At 52.2% G+C, this 8,357-nt stretch overlaps 1 pseudogene; it reads right to left on the bottom strand.

The window, feature by feature from the left end:
• LOC109886389 (transmembrane protein 132C-like) overlaps positions 1 to 8,068 on the bottom strand; it is a 12,518-nt pseudogene extending 4,450 nt beyond the window's left edge.
• Positions 8,069 to 8,357: the final 289 nt, after the last annotated feature.

The raw sequence follows: 8,357 nt of genomic DNA on the forward strand, positions 1-8,357 counted from the left end.
TTTTTCCTTGTGGGGACATTCCTTGTCGAGTGCGTGCGAGTGCGTGCGAGTGCGTGCATGCGTGTGGCGAGTGCGTGTGAGTGTATGCGTGTGAGTGCGTGCGTGCATGTGTGTGTGTGTGTGAGGGCGTGCGTGCGTGTGAGTGTGTGCGTGCGTGTGTGTGTGTGTGTGTAGTGACTTGTTTGGGGCTGTGCAGCAGGTCCTGGGCGGTAGTGGTCAGTGTGTGTGTGTGTGTGTGTGTGTGTAGTGACCTGTTTGGGGCTGTGCAGCAGGTCCTGGGCGGTAGTGGTCAGTGCGATGGCCTGGTTGCTTCCTGACTGCATGTTCATGGTTATTGACGCTACCAGCTGGACCCCCAGGTCTGTGATGGTCACCTTGTCATCTTTCACCGTTAAGGTCTTCTCTGCCAGGATAGAGTCGGACAAAGGGGACAGGACCTAGCAACCACAACAACAAAAAACAACCACACTGGTTATATTGTTTTACATGGAGAGAAATTTAGAATTTATTGTGTTATTTTTCATATTTATTTGGTAAATATTTTCTTATCTCTTCTTGAACTGCACTGTTGGTTAAGGGCTTGTAAGTAAGCATTTCACAGTAAGGTCTACACTTGTATTCGGCGCATGTGACAAAGTTGGATTTGATTTGGATACCACTGTAAGAGGTTAGCGTCCCCATCTACAGCAAGTCAGCTGGTGTCGGCATGGTTTAGAATACGTCCCCAAAATATATATTAAAAAAATTACAACTACAGCACAAAATGATATTTTGTGTAGAAAAAATTATGCAAAGAAATACTGTGGGTTCTCTTCAGGCTTGCAGGGGGTTCTCATCAGGCTGCAGGGGGTTCTCATCAGGCTGCAGGGGGTTCTCTTCAGGCTGCAGGGGGTTCTCATCAGGCTGCAGGGGGTTCTCATCAGGCTGCAGGGGGTTCTCATCAGGCTGCAGGGGGTTCTCTTCAGGCTGCAGGGGGTTCTCATCAGGCTGCAGGGGGTTCTCTTTCAGGCAGCAGGGGGTTCTCTTCAGGCTGCAGGGGGTTCTCATCAGGCTGCAGGGGTTCTCATCAGGCTGCAGGGGGTTTCTTCAGGCTGCAGGGGGTTCTCTTCAGGCTGCAGGGGGTTCTTTTCAGGCTGCAGGGGGTTCTCTTCAGGCTTGCAGGGGGTTCTCTTCAGGCTGCCAGGGGGTTCTCATCAGGCTGCAGGGGGTTCTCTTCAGGCGTGCAGGGGGTTCTCTTCAGGCTGCAGGGGGTTCTTTTCAGACTGCAGGGGGTTCTCTTCAGGCTGCAGGGGGTTCTCTTCAGGCTGCAGGGGGTTCTCATCAGTTTGCAGGGGGTTCTCTTCAGGCTGCAGGGGGTTCTCTTCAGGCTGCAGGGAGTTCTCTTCAGGCTGCAGGGGGTTCTCTTCAGGCTGCAGGGGGTTCTCTTCAGGCTGCAGGGGGTTCTCTTCAGGCTGCAGGGGGTTCTCTTCAGGCTGCAGGGGTTCTCATTCAGGCTGCAGGGGGTTCTCTTCAGGCTGCAGGGGGTTCTCTTCAGGCTGCAGGGGGTTTTCTTCAGGCTGCAGGGGGTTCTTTTCAGACTGCAGGGGGTTCTCTTCAGGCTGCAGGGGGTTCTCTTCAGGCTGCAGGGGGTTCTATTCAGACTGCAGGGGGTTCTATTCAGACTGCAGGGGTTCTCTTCAGGCTGCAGGGGGTTATTTTCAGACTGCAGGGGATTCTATTCAGACTGCAGGGGGTTCTCTTCTATTCGGGCTGCAGGGGGTTCTATTCAGACTGCAGGGGGTTATCTTCAGGCTGCAGGGGGTTCTCTTCAGGCTGCAGGGGGTTCTATTCAGACTGGGGGGGGGGGGGGGGGTTCTTTTCAGGCTGCAGGGGGTTCTCCAGGCTGCAGGGGGTTATTTTCAGACTGCAGGGGGGTTCTATTCAGACTGCAGGGGGGTTCTCTTCAGGCTGCAGGGGGTTCTTTTTCAGGCTGCAGGGGGTTCTCTTCAGGCTGCAGGGGGTTCTCTTCGGGCTGCAGGGGGTTATTTTGAGACTGCATGGGGGTTCTATTCATACTGCAGGGGGTTCTCTTCAGGCTGCAGCGGGTTCTATTCAGGCTGCAGGGGGTTCTATTCAGGCTGCAGGGGGTTCTATTCAGGCTGCAGGAGTTCTATTCAGGCTGCAGGGGGTTCTCTTCATACGGCAGGGGGTTCTATTCAGACTGCAGGGGGTTCTATTCAGACTGCAGGGGGTTATATTCAGGTTGCAGGGTGTTCTATTCAGACTGCAGGGGGTTCTCTTCAGGCTCCAGGAGGTTCTCTTCAGGATGCAGGGGGTTCTATTCGGGCTGCAGGGGGTTCTATTCAGGCTGCAGGGGGTTCTTTTCAGGCTGCAGGGGGTTCTCTTCAGGCTGCAGGGGGTTCTATTCAGGCTGCAGGGGGTTCTATTCAGGCTGCAGGGGTTCTCTTCATACGGCAGGGGGGTTCTATTCAGACTGCAGGGGGTTCTATTCAGATTGCAGGGGGTTATATTCAGGTTGCAGGGGGTTCTATTTAGACTGCAGCGGGTTCTCTTCAGGCTCCAGGAGGTTCTATTCAGGCTGCAGGGGGTTCTCTTCAGGCTGCATGGGGGTTCTATCAGACTGCAGGGGGTTCTATTCAGACTGCAGGGGGTTCTCTTCCGGCTGCAGGGGGTTCTATTCAGACTGCAAGGGGTTCTCTTCAGACTGCAGGGGTTCTATTCCGGCTGCAGGGGGTTCTATTCAGACTGCAGGGGGTCCATTCAGACTGCAGGGGGTTCTATTCAGACTGCAGGGGGTTCCATTCAGACTGCAGGGGGTTCTATTCAGACTGCAGGGGTTCTCTTCAGGATGCAGGGGTTCTATTCGGGCTGCAGGGGGTTCTATTCAGGCTGCAGGGGGTTCTTTTCAGGCTGCAGGGGATTCTCTTCAGGCTGCAGGGTGTTCTATTCAGACTGCAGGGAGTTCTATTCAGGCTGCAGGGGGTTCATATACTTCAGCGGCCACTTCCTGTCTGTCTCACACTCACCAGTCATACTGTATACTTAAACATGACAACATTCAATCAAGACAATTTAGCCTAAAGAATAGACAGGGACCAGAGATTAGGAACAGCATTTAACAAATTGCTGTGCGCCAGAAGACAGCTGAATGTGATTGGTGTAAAAAGATATCGGGGAACAAACATGTCAGAGTCAAGCTGATTCCCCTCACCATCACGGCAGGCCGCCCCTTGTTGATTGACACCACTGGGACTTCTCTCTCCGTGTGAGCGAGAAAGAGAGAGAGGAGGTAGTGGGAGAGGGAGAAGGAGAAATTGAAACATCAAAAAATCTGACGGCTTATAGCCAGCAACGAGGGACAACTCAGTAGAAATTCCCATCCCAAGTCTTTGGAGTTTCAATTATATTGGTGTTAGAGAGCCATCTGTGGGATTTCCGTGCTGCGTGGATGTTTGAGGCTCCGGTCCCTGGCTGGATGGGTGTGACACACACCCAGATGTTTCCAGAAACTGTTGCACTCCCCCAGCTACCTCCTTAAACACACTTCTCACTGGCATAGACATCAATTCCACGTCTATTCCACGATTCAACCAGTGTGATTCAACCAGTGTGATTCAACCAGTGTGATTCAACCAACGTTAATTGCCTTTGCGTACTTGTTCATCGTCACACAATTTAATTTGAGCTGCAAAATCACTTCTGAAGACATAAGTGAGCATGCGCTCACACACACACACACACACACACACACACACACACACACACACACACACACACACACACACACACACACACACACACACACACACACACACACAAACAAAAACAACAGGCAAAAAAAATCCCATTAAGGAAGAGCAGATATGCTAACACATAAAAGTAGTTTGGAGTGTTGTCATCTCTCGCTGAGAGAATGTAATTAGGACGATGGATGGACGTGTGACGTCATCTTTTCATGGGCCAATGGCAAAGGGGCTTCTGGTGTGACAGCTAAACGACTGGAAGTTGTTTTGTCGCCTTCATTTATTTATTCTTTGCTGGTCGTATTGTCTTATTGAAAAGCGGTAATGAGGCTGTGCTCTCAGCATTATACCATCACCAGTGAGATTACAGCCCCAAATCTGACAGCTAATTGAGTTCATAATGATGTTGTGTGAGAGCTTATGGCTGCCGTGCTGCAAGGGAATGGGGGGGGGGGGGGGGGGGGGAGAAAGCCCTTCAATCTGATTTTTGATGTGGGAATCATGCCATTACTCCACAAAAAAAATAATGATATGCAAATATAAACAGACAGCTGATGTTTAGGAAAGGAACTGGTATACAGGAAACTGCCAAAATAAAGGAAACACAAACATAGTGTCTTCATAATGCATTGTGCCACCACGAGCCAGAACGCTTTCAATGCGCCTTGGCATAGATTCTACAAGTGTCTGGACCTCTATTGGAGGGATAGAGCATCATTCTTCCATGAGAAATTCCATAATTTGGTGTTTTGTGATGGTGGTGGAGGATGCTGCTTCAGGCACCACTCCAGAATTTACCATAATGTTCAATTGGGGTAAAATGTGGTGACTGAGACGGCCATGGTTGGAGACTGAGACGGCTATGGTTGGAGACTGAGACGGCCATGGTTGGAGACTGAGACGGCCATGGTTGGAGACTGAGACGCCCATGGTTGGAGACTGAGACGGCTATGGTTGGAGACTGAGACGGCCATGGTTGGAGACTGAGACGGCCATGGTTTGGAGACTGAGACGGCCATGGTTGGTGACTGAGACGGCCATGGTTGGTGACTGAGACGGCCATGGTTGGTGACTGAGACGGCTATGGTTGGTGACTGAGACGGCTATGGTTGGAGACTGAGACGGCCATGGTTGGTGACTGAGACGGCCATGGTTGGTGACTGAGACGGCCATGGTTTGGTGACTGAGACTGCCATGGTTGGTGATGAGACGGCCATGGTTGGTGACTGAGAAGGCCATGGTTGGTGACTGAGACGGCCATGGTTGGTGACTGAGACGGCCATGGTTGGTGACTGAGACGGCCATGGTTGGTGACTGAGACGGCCATGGTTGTGACTGAGACGGCCATGGTTGGTGACTGAGACGGCCATGGTTGGTGACTGAGACGGCCATGGTTGGTGACTGAGACGGCCATGATTGGTGACTGAGACGACCATGGTTGGTGACTTAGACAGTTCCCTGCAGATCTCATTCACTGGTTAAGTCTACAAAGTGTCACTCTCAGATCTGGTTTGGACGGCATGGTATCTGTGTAGCGGAAGATGTTTGGGAACCAAGCTGATGGTGAGGAGGCCCAGGATCAGTGGGCTAAGTGTGTACCAGGATGGTGATGAGGCCCAGAGTTTAGCTCAGTGGGCTAAGTGTGTACCTGGATGGTGATGAGGCCTAGGCTTTAGCTCGGTGGGCTAAGTGTGTACCTGGATGGTGATGAGGCCTAAGCTTTAGCTCAGTGGGCTAAGTGTGTACCTGGATGGTGATGAGGCCCAGAGTTTAGCTCAGTGGGCTAAGTGTGTACCTGGATGATGATGAGTCCCAGAGTTTAGCTCAGTGGGCTAAGTGTGTACTGGATGGTGATGAGGCCCAGAGTTAGCTCAGTGGGCTAAGTGTGTACCTGGATGGTGATGAGGCCCAGCTTTAGCTCAGTGGGCTAAGTGTGTACCTGGATGGGGATGAGGCCTAGGCTTTAGCTCAGTGGCTAAGTGTGTACCTGGATGGGGATGAGGCCTAGGCTTTAGCTCAGTGGGCTAAGTGTGTACCTGGATGGGGATGAGGCCTAGGCTTTAGCTCAGTGGGCTAAGTGTGTACCTGGATAGTGGTGATGCCCAGGTCCTTGCCCATCAGGACGCGTCCCTCCAGCAGCCGGGCAATGCGTGGTGATGAGGCCCAGAGTTTAGCTCAGTGGGCTAAGTGTGTACCTGGATGGTGATGAGGCCTAGGCTTTAGCTCAGTGGGCTAAGTGTGTACCTGGATGGTGATGAGGCCTAAGCTTTAGCTCAGTGGGCTAAGTGTGTACCTGATGGTGATGAGGCCCAGAGTTTAGCTCAGTGGGCTATAGTGTGTACCTGGATGGTGATGAGGCCCCAGAGTTTAGTTCAGTGGGCTAAGTGTGTACCTGGATGGTGATGAGGCCCAGAGTTAGCTCAGTGGGCTAAGTGTGTACCTGGATGGTGATGAGGCCCAGGCTTTAGCTCAGTGGGCTAAGTGTGTACCTGGATGGGGATGAGGCCTAGGCTTTAGCTCAGTGGGCTAAGTGTGTACCTGGATGGGGATGAGGCCTAGGCTTTAGCTCAGTGGGCTAAGTGTGTACCTGGATGGGGATAGGCCTAGGCTTTAGCTCCGTGGGCTAAGTGTGTACCTGGATAGTGGTGATGCCCAGGTCCTTGCCATCAGGGACGCGTCCCTCCAGCAGCCGGGCAATGCGTGGGTCTTCCACCTTAGGTAGTCCAGAACCAGGTCTGTGATGTCTGCCTGCAGTCCATCCCCAGCATGTAGACTAGCTCCCCGCCAGGGGCTGCTGGCTTCCGCTACAAAGTGGGTGAGCAACCCTCACCAGAGCATACTGGTACTGTAGCGTGCAGCCTTTGCCCTTCCTCTCATCATCCTCATCATCCTCACTGTCGCGGGTGGGCCTACGGAGGGGGAAGAGGGACATAGAGATGTTGGTCATGAACCAACTGCCCCTGCAGCACATGTTATTCATGCTAATACCAGTAGGCTGGCAAAACATTCATCCACTGGAAAAGCCTGTTCAAAAAGCACAGTAAGGGTTGATGTTGTCTAGAATCTTCACTCCGCAGCATCTGGAGTTTCTGCCGTTTTTTCAGCTCTGTGTAATGGAATGAAGCTGAAAAAACCACTTACAAAAACCTATGTGAGCACACACATCTTTTAACAACCCCCCCCCCCACCACCACCACCCTCTTTGTGTCTAAAAACACTGGTGAGATTACAGGAATCCTGCCCCATTTCCAGAGGGCTAGGCGCCTCGGTGTGGTGACTGGTGGGGGGGCCGTCTTTAAAGGCAGGGGAACAAAAAATTGGCCAAATTGAAAAAAATGGGCCCTGCAGAGAGAATGAAGGTCGTTGGCTGGGCAGGCAGGCAGGCAGACAGAAAGGCAGACATCGGCGGTAACAACAGCAGCACCCTCCTCCCCTCACACCTCGAGCTCCAAATGGAATCACATGACAGAGCAACATGAAATGGAACCTTGAGAGCGAGACCATAACATGTACTTGCGACTAAATGGGGAAAGAAGGCGTCCAATGCTCAATGTGCCATGGCTTGACAGATGTATTCAGTAAGCCTGTGCCTAGTCTGCTGTAGGTACATGCATGTCAGAAGCTGTGAGCAGTGAGTGATGCAAGAATATGACCTAATAATAGTCCTCCTTAGTAACAGCTGTATCAGTCAAAACCTTGACCTGGCAGGAAATAGCAGGAAGTGCTGGTTTCTTTTCCATAATGTTGTTTCACACTACTACCCACATCCAGCAGTAGAAAATAAAGCCCTATACACACACCCTGCCCAATACAACACATCATTTCCCAAACCCACATGCAGGTAAAACATTTAGAAGAGTACATGGAACAGGAATACACACTCATACGCACCATATTTCTTCCTTCCTTCCCTCCTCCCTCCCTCCCTCCCTCCCTCCCCTCCCTCCCTCCCTCCCTCCCTCCCTCCCTCCCTCCCTCCCTCCCTCCCCTCCCTCCCTCCCTCCCTCCCTCCCTCTCTCACTCTCTTCTCCCTCCCTCGCTCTCTCACTCTCACTCTCACTCTCTCTCTCTCTCTCTCTCTCTCCCTCCTCTCTCCTCTCTCTCTCTTTCTCTCTCTTTTCACCTCTTGTTGGAAAAGATGGGCACCCTCCATCCCTTGACCTGGCTGAGTTCCGTGTCAGACACGTCCATCTGCAGGGGCAGACGAGGCACCCACACAGTCAGCTCCAGCTGGGTGCTCAGGTACAGGTAGGTGAAGTTGACCATCAGAGACTGTCTACCACGCATCTCCTTCCCATTCACCAGCACTGTATCACAGCCAGGAGACACCTGAGAGGGCACAAAGCAGAGTCCTGGCGGTTATGAGTGTGTGTGTGTGTGTGTGTGTGGGTGTGTGTGTGTGTGTGGTGTGTGTGTGTGTGTGTGTGGTGTGTGTGTGTGTGTGTGTGTGTGTGTGTGTGTGTGTGTGTGTGTGTGTGTGTGTGTGTGTGGTGTGTGTGTGTATGTGTGTGTGTGTGTGTGTGTGTGTGTGTGTGTGTGTGTGTGTGTGTGTGTGTGTGTGTGTGTGTGTTGTGCGTGTGCGCGTGTATGTGTGTGCGTGCGTGTGTGTTTGTG

This window comes from Oncorhynchus kisutch, linkage group LG3 (genome assembly GCF_002021735.2).
Source record: "Oncorhynchus kisutch isolate 150728-3 linkage group LG3, Okis_V2, whole genome shotgun sequence".
Classification (NCBI taxonomy): domain Eukaryota; kingdom Metazoa; phylum Chordata; class Actinopteri; order Salmoniformes; family Salmonidae; genus Oncorhynchus; species Oncorhynchus kisutch.